At 36.2% G+C, this 20231-nt stretch overlaps 1 protein-coding gene across 1 annotated transcript in view; it reads left to right on the top strand.

Annotated features, from left to right (window-relative positions):
• The first annotated feature begins 19323 nt into the window (after nt 1-19323).
• The window catches only part of LOC129279083 (uncharacterized), a 93065-nt gene continuing 92157 nt past the window's right edge, over nt 19324-20231 (top strand). The window contains exon 1 of the mRNA XM_064111065.1: nt 19324-19727. The gene's annotated coding sequence lies outside the window, so the exon portion shown is untranslated. The remainder of the gene's footprint in view (nt 19728-20231) is intronic.

Genomic DNA, 20231 nt, shown 5'->3' with positions numbered 1-20231 from the left:
ACTCTTGTTGGAATGCACACCAGGGAGCATTTTAATTGATTTACAATAAGCCCCATGTTCAATTGAAAAGTGGGCGACCAATGCTATCACAATATTTTTTTTTAGAAAGGTCGAAACAAGTACATGCCGAGGTAATCATTTACTGCATTTATACCACGTGTTTACCATGATTGAAGAAGCTAGGTCTTCCATTTTTGTTTTACCTTCATAGCAGAGTGAGACTATAGGCGCCGCTTTTCCGGCGGCGTCAACATCAAATTTTAACCGAAGGTTAAGTTTTGATGAAACTTGGCCATAAGGGTAATCAAATATTACTGAACATCCTGCCTGATTTTCAAGTCACATGACCAAGGTCAAAGGTCATTTAGGGTAAACGATCTTTGGCTAAATTGGGGATATTTGTTGAATTAACATCATTACTTTGAAAGTTTATAGATCTGACTCATATAACTTCGACATAAGAGTAATTAACTTAATTAATTACTGAACATCCTGTGCAAGTTTCAGGTCACATGATTAAGGTCAATGAACTTCGGCCATATTGGAGGTAATTATTAAATTGCTGTCATAACTTTCAAAGTATATAGATATAGTTTATAAAATGTGGACATACATGTAGGGGTAATCAAGTATCACTTACAAGTCTTAGGTCACATGATCAAGGTCAAATGTCATTTAGGGTCAATGAACTAAGTATTGTATCATATGAATAGTGTTTTTTGTGAATAATCATTTTATACTAGTTTTCAAAGCCAGCACTGCTGCTATATTGAATCGCGTAATGCAGGTGAGACTGCCAGAGGCGCTCCACTTGTTTGTTAATGTCAGTCCTAACGAAACATCATCCATCCTTCACGCAATAATTTGCATCAAATTTAAATTCAGAAATCTGATTAAGGTAGCAATACCTTTCCTATTATGAATATGAATAAAATCTGTAATTTACTAGTATTACAAACATTGACAGAGGCGGGTCTTGCTCTTGACAAAAAAAAAAGGGGGGGGGAGTCACCATCAAGCGGTGAGGTTTGGGGGAATAATCTCTGAAAACGGGAGTTTAATTAATTTTTACCTTTATTTTCCAAAATCAAAATAAGGATTATTTGACCAAGATATTCACTCAGGATACATACCTTACTAATCCAACAATGCAAGCGCGAAGCGCAAACTGAAAATAGTTAGACCTAAGAATAGGACACTTTTATAGCATGATACGTGTTAGAGAATATAAGCAATCAATGCGTTTTTTTTTCTTTTTAGCTTTAGACAGAAAAAACCCCGAGACATTCTAAGCACTTATTTCAATTGTGAACAGAATATCTATCTTACTGAACAATTAACCCGAGCCCGAAGCGCGAGCAGAATTTTCTTTACAATTCATGTTTTAAGACTTGAAAACGAAAAATTCTGAGACATTCAGATTAAGAAATTATCGTTATGTATTTCAGCATTGTTCGTTATATCATCAGTGCAAATCTCAAAACTCCGTTGTTTGTGAAATTTTTCGCATATTTTGCCTTTTACTTTTTTGGAGCGTATATTTCAAATGCAAGTTTAAAAATGTTGTCCAATCTATTCTTCCACTGTGCACTGTGTATTTTTTTTTAAATATTTCCCCCGAAGTTCTGTCACTGATCTAGTAAATTACCATATCATACCAAAATGTATGTCCTGAAACTTTAATAATGCTGATCGAATAAAATGTTCACTCGATGCATTTTGCGATTGTACATATAAACTTATTTGGTCAGGAGCAATCGAAATTCTTAAGAGTGCTGATCATCCATACACTAAAAAGGAGCATCTTTAAATTTTTAAGGGTACAAAATGCAACACCTTTCAGTGGGGACATTTATAAATTGTGTAGCAATTTGAAACAATTATGAGTGTAACCAATGGAAAATCTGCTTCGAAGAACGCGTTGTTATGAAAAAACAGTTCTGGAGAAAGAATAAGTACTACCAATCCTTAGATAATGGCGTGTGTTTTAGAACAACGATGCAAGTTGGTAAGAATACAAGTAAAGAGACATTATAAATAATCGCTAGAGGGTATTCATTTGTCTCGCAATCTACTATGGTCAACAAGGAAATTCGTGATCACTCTCGCAAAAAGTGTTCACACGCCCGACCAATCACACAACGGATCAGTGCCCACCTATTGTTCCCGCGTTCGTGCGTACGGTCCTGGGGACTGGTATAAATAGACTACGTTATCAGATAATTTTCGTCACTTGATAAAGAGTTGCAGCGGCACTCGAAAGCTCGTGAACTTGTAAGCTAGTGAACACTTTTTGCGAGAGTGATCACGAATTTCCTAGAAAGCTAGTGAACACTTTATGCGAGAGTGATCACGAATTTCCTTGTTGACCATAGTAGATTGCGAGACAAATGAATACCCTCTAGCGATTATTTCAGTCCGCAATAATGAACCTATTTAGTAGACATTATAAATGTTCACAACTTGAAATGTTGGCCGAATGATTCAAAATTTGTTGTAGGGTTTCTGGTGGAACAAGAACAACGACCAGGTCAGTGATAAAACACCTTCAGGTATAAAAGTTTATTATTAGTTTTTTATTTCGAAAAGGTTAAGGGCCTTCATGGATTTATCATAATAAATTGTCTCTAAATGAGTTTCAGTTATCTGAAGTTGAGAATAGCGAAGGCGTCACAGGGATCTTACAATGCAGTCAGTAGTCTTGGAATTGAAGATTTATAATCACTTTCATTTTCCTTTGTCTTTTAAGATCAGTCGACGTTATACCCGTAGCGTAACTAAAGGGAGGTTGCATGAGCCCAATCTGCGTCTCTCAGGCACAAGGGGGGGGGGGGGGGGTGTGAGAAGAAAATACCGAAATTTGAAGCAATCAAAGAAGTTAAAGACGTCACAAATATGAAGGGCTTCGGTTCAGCACTTTGGTCAAGCATTTGATGTTGATGGGGCACCATTTTAGTGCTCGCCCCTACATGTGCCACTGGCGAAACAACGGATAATTCAAATAATCTGCCTTCGTGCTCTCGAAAAAGTAAACTTATGCAAGATCCATGTAGGTCTACCCATAGGCGGCGGAAGCGGGGAGACGGGGGAGGGGGGGGGGGGGGGTCCTGTCTCCCCTAAATTTGAGGTGGGGGAGAGACCCCCTAAAATTCTTGTTTTGCTCGTCAATTTTGTTTCCTGCGTCCCCCCTAAATTCTGGTGGACCCTCCAATTTTTTTTTTTGCTTGTCCAATTTTACCTGTGGACCCCACCTAAATTGTTTGGCTTCCGCCGCCAATGGGTCTACATAATTAAAGGGGATATTGTTTTATTTTCTAATCAAAATACCAATGAGTAGTTATGATATGACACGTTTTACCACCATCGCACTGGCGCACAGTGGGCCAGAATGAGTTGAAAGTGCGCCAAAATTATATTCCGTGTTAGATTTTTAATTTAACATGTTGATTAAGGGTAATTTTGGGCGTACAATCGACTACATAATTTAAAGCCGATATGACGTGACCTTGATACCAAATTTTGATTGGCTACTTAAAACCTATCTGTGAAAAGACAAATTACGCTAAACAATGTGTAGTACATAAACATTGTGTTATGTGATACTTTAAGATTGACCAGAGTGAATGTTGGTTTATGATTCTCAAATGCCTAAAAAGTGTGTATGAGATGCCGAAAATAATTTTATGGCATCAAAATGATTATTAATTAGATTTTTTTTGTAAGCACTTTAAAATCTGAAAAATATTAACCTTGCTTTATCAAGCTGTGTTGACTTACGCAGAGTATATAACACCACGAATGTATCACTATGAGGAGGGTTTGTGGCTGAAATTATTCTACAATAATTTTTAGCAGGTTTTATCTCTGGAAGAGTTGTGGGTAGCCCTTATTTACGTTAGCAACCTTTATTTTGTTTACATTTTGCCCGGAATTCATGTCATTTTCATGGAATGGAAGGGGAATTGTCCTCGCCGTGCAAAAGTGAACGGCAATGTACACCCAATACGGTGCGCTGCGATGACTGCGCGGTATAAAAATGACCGTTTTGGGGGTGATGTGTCAAGTAAAATCGACTCTAACATTAAAAACGGGCAGCTAAATTTGGTATCGACTTAAAGCTTAGACATCCGAGAAATGATGCTGATAGAATTTAGACGGAAATTCACGGAAATCCAAACGTTTCTAATGTAAATGCAAAAAACATGGATTTTCGGCCTATTTCGAGGAAAAAGGTGTCTCTTATCTACTTTGAACCCTTTCGCACGAAAAAAAAATATATCAGGATTATGTGGGAGCCATTTCAAATTTCTACCTGAAATATTTCCTGTGAAATGGCCTGTTTTTCAACTAGGTTGTCATATACGCGGCACTTCGCAAAATGTCACATTTTACGATTTGAGGTAGGAAATTAACAACCTTTATGCAAATTCCGGAATGAAATATTTTTCTGAAGTATTCTTCAAAGTGTTGTCTTTGAGTTGGGCATGACAATTAAAATTCTGAAATTGCCCAAAATTACTTTTGGCGCACTTTTGTTTCGCCCCGGCCCACTGTGTGGCGGCCTACTGGATATTATGATATCCTTGGAAGAAGTAGTCGATTAACGCGAGCATTCTTTTGATGCAATCATAGTCGCCGTCTCCTGATTATGTGCATATTAATGATAACATACAGGTGCTTTGACAATAGCGACTACCAAGGCGAATCTGATCTTCACAAGGGAATGTTTTGCTCTTTTTGCCGTTTGTTGGCTGATGTCTTGTAGCAGATTATACCTTTCAATTAAGATGTTTCAGATTTGGAACAGCAAATTGAGAAGCAGACGATTTTTGTGATATCAAATTTATTATTATCGATTTGCACGCTTCTGCACACTCATAATGACTTTTCTAACAACGAGAGGGGGACGACCCCTACAAGAAACCCACCATGTTTCTCTGGAATATTATGAGGAAATCTTTAAAATGTGATTATAAATTACAATCAATCAATTTCATTTCAGCCTCTATCTTGAAATATTCATACATTTTTCCAAATAAAAACCATGGAACTAAGATAACCATTTGTAAACCAGAACTGCACATTAATTTCCGAGAATTCAGGTAATTTATTACCTTCTGCGCATACAATTTGTCTAATGTTAAATGTCTAATCACCGAAAGCTTCTGTAACTCATGGTTTAATTGCCGGCGACCATGATGGTATCACAGGAGATAAATATGAAGAGAATGTTATTCACATGACAATGACAGTCAGATGTTAGTGAATTCATTAACTAACCGATGAATGTCCAGCTTTCATAGGTCCATGGATAAACAAACTACCACAAAACTATATTTATTCCTCTTTTGTTACGGTTAGCCTTTTTAGTTTTGATTTTGACATTTCAACATGTTAAAACTGTTAAATTTTATGATTTTGCAGTTTTTCTTGTAGTCCAATGTATGTTTGATACGAAATCATTTATAAAAACACGTCACTTTGAGAAGAAAACTATTCAGATGCACTAATGGACTTCCGTGAATATTCCCAACATTGTATAAACCTGATACACAGATGCGTTTGGTATGCAAACGGGGATAAACATCTCTATAGAGCGATCTGATGTTTAAATATCACACTTTTTAGTTCCTTCGGTGCCTTATACTCGACGAAGAAGCAGCGTGAATATTTCTCACTAAAGCTTTAAAAGTAAATGGCCAAACAGGCCATAAAGCTTTAAGGTAGAGTGACCCAGTTGCCCTAATGCTAAAATGCCTTTTTAAGGATTCCGCTGGAAACGGTTTGAGCAGGGTGTAATCACCCGAGCTGGACCGCGAAGGATTTCGGCGGAGAGCCGGTAGTATTACTTTCCAACCAAGTCGTGGGCTTTAGAACGAATCTCGGCTGGCTGGTTGCTCTCCCTTAATCGTCTCTGTTTAACTCACTGCATAAACATGAGGGTACGAATAGATAGGCACTCGGTTCTTTCTGTCATACATGAAAATCCAGCTCATCCATAATGGATCAGTGTTTTATGATAGGTAACAAAGAAGACAGGAGACATATATAGAGCCTATGGAAATCCCTCGCCAATCTGTAAAGAAGTTCATTCACGTACGCCAATGTCTGGCCTTTCTTCCTCTCATTACGTAATAATATCTAGCAGGAAGACCTGACAATATATCAGTCAAAATATGAAGGTGAAATGCAACTTTAAGAAGAGGACATATATATTTTTTTCATGATAATTTTCTGTTTGTACATCGATGACTAAATCACACTTGATTTTCAAATTAGTGGCTATTCTTAAATCGGTATTCTCACCCACTCAGTCGCCTCGTATAGCATTTATACATTAATCATAAATAATCTTGTAAAAGCCCATGTGATTAATGAGCGACCGAAGTACCATCAGCTGGATGTATGAGATTCACTCAAAACTAAACATTCCTGATTGATCATTTATTGATAAAACCCATTTAGTGATCACAGAAACGCCGGAAATGTTATTCGACAAGATACATCAGCTTTCAACTCTGAATACTAATAAGTACAGTCTATCAGATAAGACGAATTGTTATAGTACTTTTAATAATTTGCACCATTAATATCTAATAGCGATCCGGTTGCGCCCTCGGTTGAATACTGATACACTCGTCATGAGGATTCATGATACTTTGTTATTCATTCTTGTCAACTGAATGTACTTTGGGATTTGAAATTGTAGGTTTGTTGGGGAAAAGGTTGAATAAATCAGGGTATATTTCATGAATTTACGGTTAGAATTCCTTTGGCATAATACGTAATCTGATTGATGTATGCCTGGGAGGTGTTTATAATTGTCGCCTAATATCCGTCTATCAGACCGAAGATATTGGACGAATGACTTGGCATTGATCGAACACGACATGTATCACTTATCGGCGCCTCAAATGGGCAAAGAAAGAAACTATTGTTGGTCTGGGCGTAGGATATCACCGCTTTGCTCAAATGATCGGCTTTCGATATTCTGCTGGAATGTAGAAAACACTTCACGTGGCATTTAGGTTTCGCAAACGTTTTGTCAGCATCCATCTATCACTGTACAACACAACTTTCTCATCATTGAAGGAGAGGTTTTTTAATTGATTTGACTCACGTAGTTGATAGCTATTACCCAATGATGTAAACATCAATTTGAAGAGGGCGCGGAAGAGGGACGGAAGGTCGGAAGTGAATCTTCTTTTTTTAACACTTTCATTTTTATAATTGCCTGAATATAAACCTTACAACAAATAAAAAAAAATGCATTTTTCTACTTTATGTATAAAGATAAGTCGTTAATATTACAACTTTTATTCTCTCCGTCAATTTGTATCTTTTATTGATATTAGAGAGATGGTGGTGATGGTGGTTAGGAGGGGAGGGGTGCATTGGAATTAGCTGCACATTGATAAAAATACTTCCAGGGTATACATTCCCTTTTATGGCGTGTACTTACAGCAAAAACAATTCATATTTAGGTGATTTTATTTCCCTTTCACAGTCCATTGAAAGTAAAAACAGACCTATTTTTATCGCTCTATTGTAAGGTTTTTTGAGGCGATGTTACTTTTTAATAAAATATTAAAGAGTAAATACATCACAATTACATTTTCATTCTGTGCCTTGACATTTTCAGTAATGCATAAAAACACATTTTATTATGTAACACTTGACATTTTCAATAATGTATAAAGAAACTTTTTTTATGTATCACTGTGGTGGTTCTTCATTTTGATACCTATATGGTTAGTAAATAGAAGGGTAGGTAAGGACAAAGCTAAACAACTATTTATATTGAATAATAGAAATTTGTTTTGAATTGATACGAGGAAAGCAAAGAATCGTTATACAGTTATGAATTGTATGAATAAAATAGGATATAATATAATCAAAGTTAGGAACTGTTTCCATAAAGAACATATAACTTACTTTTAGAAAAATAATTCTAGAATATTATAAAGAAAGCCATGTCGCATATGCACATAATTATAATGTATGCAGAGGTGAATGCCAACAAAGTGGACTGAAAACCTCCCAACCACGAGTTAATAAAGATTCATATGAAGGGCTTTTCATTAAATTTCTTAAGCTCGATCATCCCAAACTCGTTTATGTGATTGCCTTGCTTTTATACTCTGCCATCTGTAACGATCAGGGTTATTTTATCGCACTTTTGTGTTTCTATCTACAAGGTTTTTGTAGTAACAAGAAACGTGTGCATGCTTTCAGCTTACATATCCCTCTCTCCGTCCACGCATTCCCACATTATTATCGCCACACTCGTGAACGCACATCCAGACTACACTCTACGCACACCCACACTACACTCCACGCGCACACACGCCCGGCTACGCACACCCACACTACACTCTACGCGCACACACGCCCGGCTACGCACACCCACACTACACTCTACGCGCACACACGCCCGGCTAAGCACACCCACACTACACTCTACGCGCACACACGCCTGACTACGCACTCCCACACTACACTCTACGCGCACACACGCCTGGTTAAGCACACCCACACTACACTCTACGCGCACACACGCCCGGCTACGCACACCCACACTACACTCTACGCGCACATCCGCCCGACTAAGCACACCCACACTACACTCTACGCGCACACACGCCCGGTTAAGCACACCCACACTACACTCTACGTGCACACACGCCCGGCTACGCACACCCACACTACACTCTACGCGCACACACGCCCGGCTACGCACACCCACACTACACTCTACGCGTACACACGCCCGGCTAAGCACACCCACACTACACTCTATGCGCACACACGCCCGGCTACGCACACCCACACTACAGTCCGTGTGACTGTAGGATAAGAGAGTTTTGCTCAGTGGCGTATGAGGGTTTCAGCAACACAGGCGTATGGCAAACCCTTTAAAGGATAAGTCCACCCCAACAAAAAATTGATTTGAATAAAAAGAGAAAAATCCAAAAAGCAAAACACTGAAAATTTCATCAAAATTGGATGTAAAATAGGAAAGTTATGAAATTCTTAAGTTTTGCTTAATTTCCCCAAACAGTTATATGCACATCCTGGTTGATATGCAAATGACGGGACTGATGACGTCACCCACTCACTATTTCTTTTGTATTTTATTATATGAAATATGAAAGATTCTGATTTTGTCCCCCTTGTCAGTTTTGTTTTTTCCTGAACATGTGGAATGAACATTGTTTAACATTATGTGGTTCAGTAAAGTTGGTCCTAAATGTCAAAATTGTAAAAATTGAAATATTGTATAATTCAAACAATAAAAATCAAAAGAAATAGTGAGTGATGGACATCATCGACTCTTTCATTTGCATGTTACTTAGTTGTGCATATAACTGTTTTGTGAAAAATAAGCGAAACTTTCAAATGTCAGAACTTTCTTATTTTACATCCGATTTGATCAAATTTTAAGCATTATGCTTGTTTGATTTTTCTCTATTCATTAAAAGCAACATTTTCATGGGGGGAACTTGACCTTTAAACATTTTTTCTTCTATTTCTTGATATCCAAAATAGAATTTTTGATATCAAGATTTTTTGTTACTGATATCAAGAAATAAAGTTCTTGATATTAAGAATTAAGAAATGAATTCTTAATATCACGAAATAAGAATATTTTAACAACGCCTTGCCATACGCTTGCGTCGCTGGAAGCCCCGTATTACTCACTGAGCAAAACGCGCTATTAACTAGACAAGTAGGCACGATATGTTTGTTTTATTCTTGTTGGACCATATCCATTTGAACTCAATGTCGCAAAATTGAAAACACGGCGTTAAATTTCTATACAGGAACTTTTATCTCCCTGATCAGGGTTTGGCTTCCATAAGAAGTTTCGGACACCCCTGGTAGTATTAAAATGGTCTTTCAACATTATCAATACGAATGCATGGCTCCTAAAGGCCCATCTTTTATCATCCCTGGATATATGCTGAATGTTTTCCTCCATTTTTCGCACGTCATCAATGGGTATAATGACGTGACGGTGTATTTGTGTGTATGACTTGTGGTCTGGCGGCAAAAAGGGTATCGTATATCCTCCCTAAAAGGCGCTTTCCATGCTGCAGTTACAGACATTAGATAGCATCTAAACGCCGGTTTCATCGCTTGGAGATCATAGCGATCAAAATCATCTCTTTGTTTATAGAAAAAACACCGATGAAACAAACATATGGAAGGGGTGAATCAGATTGCATGCATAAACACCAGAGAAGAGTAAAGTCGAACTTGTTGAGAGAAAAATTCGAAAAATAGAAAAATGACTAAATAAAAAGCATAAATTTAGCTTGTGGAAGGAACTAAATTTGCTACCTGATTCATACCGTAAAATTGAATAATTAAATTAGTTTATTCCAGACAATACTGAAATAAAAAGGTGAAAATTATATCTCGACGCAAATATTGCGCCGAGATATTAGCGGGTTTTCGCGAAAGCAACGTCATAGATTCTACGTCATAGAAAATCTATTGAAAATGTCCGCCATATCACAATAACAAGCTGAGAGGTGTTTGTCGAAAATTGGTGAACAGGGAAAGCTGATCGTCGTAAGATTCGAAGCTGACGAAAAAAAAGGCAAGTGTGTCGTTTGTTTAGATTACAGGACGAAACTGATGTTTTGATTCACTGATTTTCGACAAAGACTGCTTTGTCATGAATGGCTTTTGACAAGAGATTTTTTATGTTGTAGAATCCGCCCACGTCGCTATTTCGAAAACTACACATTAGGAGCCTATATACCCTTATAATGCTTCTGAAATAATATGCATTTACTTTATTTAGTAATGCACGCCTCTTAAAAGAAACATCAGAGGGGGGGGGGGGGGGGGGCTGGTGAAGGCTTTATTTTTCCTTTATTGCAACAAACTGACGAATGAACCGTAATGATAATCACGATGATTATGATGAAGCGAAAACCTTAAACAATAAATTGTTTTTGTCTGTATCTTGCAATTTTGAGTTTAAATTTACTTGAAGACCAAAATAAAAAAAGTTGACAAGTTTCCCTCTCAAAACGGTACTAAATCTTATGTCGTTTCATTCCAAATGGTTTTTAATTCCTTGCTCAATGGAACGTGTCGTATTTTATCAATCAGAATAGAGTGTGATCATAATTATGTATGATTTTTAATTTTAAGGGTATTTGGGGGGGAATTTCCCGCGTTTTTTTTAATATGAGTGATTTTTCTTTTAATTTTCGTTCAAATATGTCATGTATTTGTTGAGACTCACCCTACAAAAATAAAGACGTTTTGTTTTAATACATCCCAACATGTTTTTATCAACTAGCTCCTCGTTAAAATGAGAAAAAGACATGAAAACCGAAATATTGCAAAACGAAATATTACCCAGCGTCCTTTCCAAAGTTCATACAGAATTCCATTGCATTGTTGATACGCTAAAACTTATCAGTTTATATACATTCTTTTGTGGTGTGATTTGTGAGCAAATACCTGAAATTATCCATCAAGTACTTCCTTTACTATCTTTTAAGTAATTTTATTATTATTTTATTTAATTTTCAAAATGTTTTGTCTGTCCCCTGTGTCAAGGAGTGGGACAAGACCACTGTTCTTTCTCTTATAAAATATCTGTAAAAAGAAATGGTTGTCATTTATGACCATATCAACCACGAGACTATATAAGGTTTATTTTGCAGATGGACAGTTAAAAGAGACGCAATTCCTGATTACAAAATGTTTCGACAGGAAGCAAATCGAATTAAATAAGAGTAAATCATGACCCCAATGCTCTCGTTATGATTAAAGTAAAGAAAATATATACGGCGTGGACACCAGTACTACAAAACCATTGGAACCAAGCAACGTTTTTCGGTTTTTCTTTCTTATTACAGTCGATTTTTTGCTCACTTTGTAATTTTACTGCAAGAGTCTGACAAGACAGTATCTCACTCCGATAAAAATCAGCTTTCATGTCTTCAAGAAGCCGATCGATAAGATATCTAATTTAAATATCACTTTGGCAAACAGAGGGGAGTCTTGGTGGAGATGTATAGATGAGAAGGGAAAGCCGATTACCCCTGGAAGACGCGTCATAATGTCTGTTTCGTTCCTCTAACATCCATCTTTGAAAAGAGCGGGAAAAGAGTAGCACAAATTCTGTCAGCGACAATGCGTAATTCATAATGGTCTGTATGGTCATGATGGTCGACTGATAAAAATCGAAATGACGCCGTGCTGAGTACTCCCAACCAGTCACGATTCCTTGTCATTCAAACTCGGGCAAACACCGGGCTGTATTGAAAAGGGGTAAGACCAACTGAGAAACGTTCACTTCCAAACTCCCTAAATCCCCATTCATGTACAGAGGTAAATTCGAGATTTTAACCGACAAAGAGGCTAGAATTTGAACACACTACTAAATAGTGTCAGTTCGATTTCCAATAAGCAAGGCAAATTCTCGATCGAAAAATGTTGACAGCACAAGGAATGTAACAAAGAAAGATTTTTTCCGAAGAAATGAAGAAAATACGCTAAAGATATGAAGATATGAACTATTTGGACCAAGGTAAAAAAATATATATATCATCGTAGGAAATGGTCTAAATATAATATGTTTGAATATCTTAAAATAAAATGAAACACATAATGAGATAAATATATATAATTTAAAATGACGATTGACCAGTTTTAGAATGTACATTCATGCCATTCCTCTTTTGCTTTCGATTGGCTCAGTACAATGTGAAGCGTTGTAGCCCAACAAATTTGTCTCTGTACTTTAAAACAGAAGGTCGTCTGTTCAAATCCCAGCCATGGTGTATTTTTTTTCAGCAAGAAGTTGATCCACATTGTGCTGTTCTCAACACAGGTGAGGTAAATGGGTACCTGGCAGGAATGTATTCACTGTGTACAAACTCATCCTCTGTGTAAGACATGGCTACCTCGAGAAAACCCCCATACAAACATATCTCTTCGTCGTACAAACAACAATGTCTAATAAGAACAACAAGATTTATAAACAGTCCATTGCCTAGTTTCGTTGACATACTCAACAAAAGATGAGTGTGTCGACTAGGAAAGGCAATGCACAATGATCATCCCCATCCCACCATACAATTATTTTTGTCATTCAAATAAGTGCCAGTCTCCTCTCCTTCAAGTCTGTCATTATCATGTTACATTAATTAATTAATTAATTAATTCATTCATTCATTGCCTTTTATGCTTTATCTAAATTGTATTAACTTTTAATTGGGCCTTTTTAATGCATTTTACTATGTGCCAACACCAACTTGTAAACATAATTTTTTCCAGCTCCTGCTGTTTTTTTCATGTGTGATTGTTAACATGTTTGATAATCGATAAAGACCATTTTTTAATTGAATTGAATTGAATTGAATTGAAATTCCTTGAAATGCGTTTGCGCTATAAATAATTACGGCCGCCAAGCTAAAGCCGGGGTAATGATGTCCAAGTCTTTCATGTCTTTAAGAAGCGCATAGAGAGGTTATAATAATTATATGATATGCACTATACAGTGCGTATTAAAAAAAACGGTACAGATTTGAAAAGTCTATAAAATTTTTGTTGCAAATTATGATGTCTATATTTTTTTGTAAATAGGTGCTCTGAACTCTTATCCTTCAAATGCCATTTAAAAAAAAATAGTTTCGTTCATGCTTGAGCGAACACGGAATGTTTTTGTCTGGGTTTAAAAAGGAGGCTTGCGCCAAAATGGCATAAAATTATAAATATGATGATCGGACTTCTTGCTAATCAGCAGACTTCCTCTTAACCTTTTCATTATCTTTGCCATAATTTTGAAATTCGTTTTCAAGTCTATTTATTTGCTTGAATTGTTCGGTTGTTTCTTTTTAATATGTTCTGTTTTAGCTTTGAATATTCCTTCTTCAAGCAAAAACAAATTGTTTTCAACCGAAGTAGGGGAGAGCGTGTAGTTTTTTTTCAAATCCTTTCATTGTGTGCTACAAAGGTTATGGTGCCTTTTGAACAGTGCCATACAGATAGGCGGGGGCTCGGGGATGCTCCCCCCCTCAATAAAAAAAATCATGACCAAGAAAAAAATTGGAAAGGAAATATAGAAAGTAAAATATGATAATATTTTCTGAATATTATGTCAAAATCTATCACAAAATTTGATATTGTAATAAAAAAGTGGGAATATTTGCGTGCTCGCTTTGCTCGCTAACAAATTTTTAATACATATTACCCGATCTGCCATATCTAGCTCCTTCAAAATTGACTCAATGCACCATTGCCATTGAAAGACACGAATCCCTTCCTGTTTGTCCTGTCAAGCATATAAATAAACTTAGTGAAGGAATCGATAAACCCTTGAAAAATGGATTCATGTCTTTTAAAGGTACCACAACAGAATTTGTTTCGCACTAATAAAAAGGATTTGAATAATTACAAGTTTTCCCAATTAATAACGCAAATCTTCTTGCTTGGGTTGACAAACGTCTTCTTTTCTTACTTATGAAGGAAAATTCAAAGGTAAAAGAAGTTTAAGTGACAAAAAAAAATAATTAAAGTAAATAAATAAATTTTTAAATAAAATTAGACAGCATAATTCGAAAATTATGGCACAGATAATGAAAAGGTTAAGAGGAAGTCTGCTGTTTAGCAAAAAGTCTGATCATCATATTACTCATATTCTGCCATTCTGGCGCTAGCCTCTTTTTGGACCCCCGACAAAAACGTCCCGTGTTCGCTCAAGCATGAACAAAATTAAATTTTTTAAATTGCATTTCAAATATAAGATTTCAGAGCATCTATTAACATCAAAATATAGATATCATGATTTGAAATTTTTTTTTATAGACTTTTCAAAACTGTCCCGTTTTTTGATACGCACTGTATAAGAACTTTTTTAATGATTACTGTTACCGAACTGATTTTGCTTTAAATTTTCTTTTCTTCTCGCATCGGTATTATCCACATTATTGTTTTCTTTCCATACATACATTCAGACATCTTTTACATTATGCGTTGATGCCGTTTACGTATATTGAAAAGAGATGTTCTCACTTTTACCCAATTAATTCTACAAATTGATTTTCGCCGGACGTTGACTTTCTTCAAGACCCAGAAGTGAAATGATTCGAATTAATGAAGCACACTACTATTCACATGATTCATGTGACCATGTTAAGTTGTGTGTTTTGATTTCAAGAACTCTTCTTGAATATCTGTCTTTGAAAACCAAATACATTAGTATTATTTTAGATTCATTAGCTCTTCGAGCATCAATAAAAAACTGACATCAGTATTGTTTGATAACTACCAATACCGCAAATTCCTAATTTTTTCGAAAAAAGAAATTGTTGAATAGTAATGCTAATATTGTACTTTACACCGAAATTTATGTATCCATAAGGTAACGGGTAAAGGGGGCTTTACACCAGATGAAGTTCCCGCTACTCTGTTGAATTTCAGAAGAAACCCAAGACGTGGAAACAACTTCGTTTGATCTTCTCGAAAAATGTGAAATTGTCACATGCATGCTACGTCCGCACCACGTCCTTGTGACGTTCATGTTGCGTGTGCGGTGTTCCTACTACGTTTATTTTGCGCGCAGCAGTGGTCCTTGCTGCGTCAAAACGGTTCCCGCTACTTTGGACATGTTGAACTTTGGACATGTTCAAAGTCCACGTAGCCGAGACTGGGCCTTCGGAGATCATGCAGTCTATACCACTTCAATAACAGTTCTCGCTGCGATCTCAGTACGCTTTCGCAGTTCCCAATGCGTCATGGCCATTTTTTTCTTTGACGCAGCGAAAACTGCATGGACGTAGCGTTGGTGTAATGTGGGTATGATAAAACACTGCATAACAATTCAAACTTTTGCTGATGTGATTAAAACAACTGCGAAACCCTTATGACTTCCGGTTGTTAGTGTAATGCGATACGAACATACCCCCCCCCCCCGAATCACCATATGACGCTCAAGTTTAATGAATCTATTCGGATAATCCTTCTAATATGTTACCTTTTACAAATATCTTCCATAAGGACAGTGCGGTCAGCGAGGATGAACAAGGATGAATAATAAGATTAACAAAATTACGAAGAGATGCAGTGTCTGGGATTGTTATAACCTTTGCAATCTTTTTAAAAGTAATTCGATGAAGGATACTTTAACTCCATCCTTCTGCTGATTTGGCGCCATTTGATGGTTTTGCATTATTTTGTATTGTCTTCTTATTTTGTTAAAAAAACTCTTTAAGTTCTCGTTATAACTGTTACAAAATCCTAACCGACATCATTAATACTCCAGAGTCTTTTTCTAGTGAATAAAGGAACATAACATCTCTGGATCATTGATACCAACGTGATTAAAACGTTAAAAAAAAACAATCATTTTATCAGTCCTCACATCGTCGGTGCACAAAGCATGTAAATATTCATGATATATTTATTTTTACAAAGCGCAGACATTCATTGAACTGGTTCGTCTCTTCCGTAATCGCAGGGATTGTTGAAATGGGTATTGTCGGAAAAATAAAAACAATCCTTTGTAAATGTGATGAGATTCTTTAATAGCATACTGTGGAATCTGTATAATGCCATCATTAAACATCTCTGGATCATTCCAACGTGATGTAAAAACGCCTTCTTTTGTATAAAGTGTATTATAGTCATTATCATGATAACTGCGTCGGGGATATTTCATAAAGCTCTTGGCACATCAACTATCTGAAAATGGACCAACAAAAATTTAGTTTAAAAAAAAAAAGAGCGTAGCGATTTAAAAAAAAAATCATTCTGGATGAGAAATTCAGATAGATCAAGAAGGTAAATCTCCCATCACTTTTTTAAGATCTAGAAATACTAGGGCATATATGAGTTAAAAAAATTACGGCAATCAACGGATTTAGAATGAAGCTTACGGCGATAAACATGATAAATGGTAGGTTTCTAGAAAATTCGGAAACGTAAAAATTACCTTTGGCAATTTTTGCAGAAAGGTGAAAATGGTGAAGAAAAATGAAAGCGAAACTCTTTGCGAAATGTAATGCTTTGGTTTAAGCACCATGCACAGATTCCTATTCAAACCTATTTATTTATTTTGATGTGCGTAAGAATAAAATAATGATTCTTTAACTATACTACATGTATTAAGCAACACAACAAATGTAAATGAAGTTTGATATAAAAAGTACGTAGACAAAACTTATTAAGCTCAAGTTAGTATGTGTCGTTCTTTTTGGTAATAAAAAAGCTTGTGCTTTAACCATGGAATCAATATGACAATTCAGTATAAGTGCGTAGATAGGGGGGGGGGGAATATTGCTTGTTTTTTTTTTTTTTTTTTTAGCCAGATTCATTTTTAAATTCAAATCATGTCTGTTTTGAATCTGAAAGCGATTGCCGTTATCATTATTGTAACGGCAGAAGAATAAGAAGGTACAGATAGAAGAAAAAGAAGAAGAAGAAGAAATAAAAAGAAGAAAAAACAGGAGGAGGAGATGAAGAGGAGGAGGAGAAAGAAGATAATCAAGAAGATGATAAAGAAGAAGAAGATAAAAAGTAGATGAAGAAGAAAACGAAGGAGGAGGAGGAGATGGAGAAAAATAGAAAAACTACTCAATGATGGAGTGAGCTGTCGAGTCTTGATTCCCCGATGTGTTTGATAATGTGTATTCCTATATTTATGTGCAGATTTGGGAATACATTCGTCCTTTATCATAGACTCATAATTATGTGACCTACTTACAATTTTAATCAATCTCATACATTTTCATACGGCTCAATATTTGACACAAGTATAACACGGTCTAACCAAATTGAAAAACAGATCACATTAACATTAATACAACCCTTTCCGACGTTTTCTTAACCATTTAACTAAATTTAGAAATATATCGTCCTCACTGGAAATACTGGACATGATTCACGGATGGTTTTCTGATGTAATAGTAAAATTGAAGAGTGTGAACGAGGTCTGTAACGTATACGGGGTTCTGTCATATGCTGATTTTGGATGATAATCACGCGCTAACATAACCTCCTTTATTTACTACCACTCTAAGATGAAAAGTGCACGTCTTAGAATGAATACCACTCTCAACTCACCAAAGGTGACACCCCTACTCCCCCCGTGGTCTACCTATCATGTTCAAGTCAGAATCATGTAAACAGAACATGTATGGATTACCTTCTGACCAAATCCTGGTAGAATACCATGACCCTAATTTCAGGGGAATATACCTTTAATTTCATTCTCCAACCCCTTCTATATAGGTCTTCGTAGTTAAAGAGGAATGGTGTTACAGGGGAAAAAATCATGGCGTTTTATAACACGGTACATCTTAGTTATTCCATTTATACATGGGAAGAGAATGCAAATTACTATCAGTGTGTATCGATACGAAAAAGTCTTGAAAAAGTGAAAAGAAATGCATTTTTTTGTATATATTCTTGGCCATTAGTCTCATCAGATAAAATAAATATAAATATTATGAAGGAAAATCATATCTTCAAATCGAACAACTTGACGGAAGTGCATTCGCTCATTATGATTAACATCTAGTTTTTCTTATCTATGAAACTATTTCCAAGTTTTTCGAAAATCACATTTCACGAACTTTTTCACATTCCACTCTACAGAGTCCACTATAGAGTCGCAGCATTTCATATCCGCACAACAAACTTTTGTACTGTCGCAAATGACTGACAACTTGAATTTTGCAGTTGGTGGAGGTTGTACCAGCAATGATGGTCATTTTGAAATTGAATTTATCATAGCTATAATGTCATGTAGTGTATTGTGGAAGTTTTCTCTTTTCAATATTGGTCATTAAAGTACTAGTAAGTCACAATGCTGTCATCACAGTAGAAGACATCAAAATGATTCTTTTATAATTTTTATCACCTTTTCAAAATGAAAGGTTTCGTGGCATTTGATACCAAGAGGTTCTGATAATAATCATACACATTAATATCCCCAGCATAAATGCACTATTTCTCGATGAATACTTATAATAATCACGTTTGGCAAACGGAGGGTATGAATCTCGGCTAAAACCATAATACCACCTAATGTCATTAAAAATCCCTCCCAACACCCACTCATATTTATTAACTTTTTTATTTAGACACTCACTGACTATGCTTGTTACAAACTGATATGGTATGGCCTGCCAGGGCGTATTCTTTTTACCGTGGGCTTGCGTCGGCTCCTGTTTATATGTATTTCTTCCTGTATTTTGGTTGTTTCATTTTGGACAGCGCCCGCCCACGTTTGGCGATGACCAAGGACAGAGTTCTTTCTGTCATTTATATGTCGCAATTCGCAACTCCTTCGCGGCAAATAAAACAAAAACGGGGGATAGATCCACTTGAGGAGACGTGCGCAGGACGGCGTCGTATACTTGTCGAGTTTGAAGCAGGTAGTTGAGCCAAAGTTTTGTTTGCTGTATGAACTCATGTGTATGGGTGGGACAAGTAAAGCACAACCTTGCAGATGGTGTGGTAGTGGCACTAGTTAACAGACGTTCTTTATCTCGTTATTTTCTTTGGTTATGTGATGTGGCCATAGAGAGAGATCTTGCTCTTTAATAATACGGGAAAGTCAGTGAAGAGAAAGAAACCAGGGCTCCACACAACGAAGAATAGGAAGAGAGAGAGCTAGAGGATAGATAGTAGCCCTCTTGATTGTGTGGTTGGATTTGAGGACGTTGCCCCGAGACAACGAAATTATCTGAAACGTAAGTTAAATACAAATATAACGTTTCCTTCTGATGTGATTGTTGCTCTATTTATTTCATTATTGATTTCCATAATTTGATTATCCCATCCAAGCTTAGTTCTATTTATACCTGCAACGATAACATATCCATTGATAGCTTTCCTTAGTCGACTATTACCATTGAGAAAATTTTGTACTCAACATGTACAAATAAAGGAAACGCACTTCTAGATTTTTTTCAATCAAATATACAATAACTGAACGAAAAATGGAAAAGTGGACTGAAAGTTATGTCCTTCAAATTACGATAATGTTTTTAGAGAGATATTTTATCTTCTTTTGGAGATGCCCACTCCTAATGCAAGATCTTCTGTAGATAAACTGAAATCCGCCCATGATTTGAAATTAGAAAGAAATTAACAAAGCAACATATTTTTTCAGACCTAGTCACCTATTTTTGTCATTATGTCACTGTTTTGAAAAGTAGAATTTTTTGTCGATACGGGTAAAAAAAAACCTTAAT

Source organism: Lytechinus pictus, chromosome 16, assembly GCF_037042905.1.
Source record: "Lytechinus pictus isolate F3 Inbred chromosome 16, Lp3.0, whole genome shotgun sequence".
NCBI lineage: Eukaryota > Metazoa > Echinodermata > Echinoidea > Temnopleuroida > Toxopneustidae > Lytechinus > Lytechinus pictus.
This window is presented reverse-complemented; position numbering and strand designations above follow the sequence as displayed.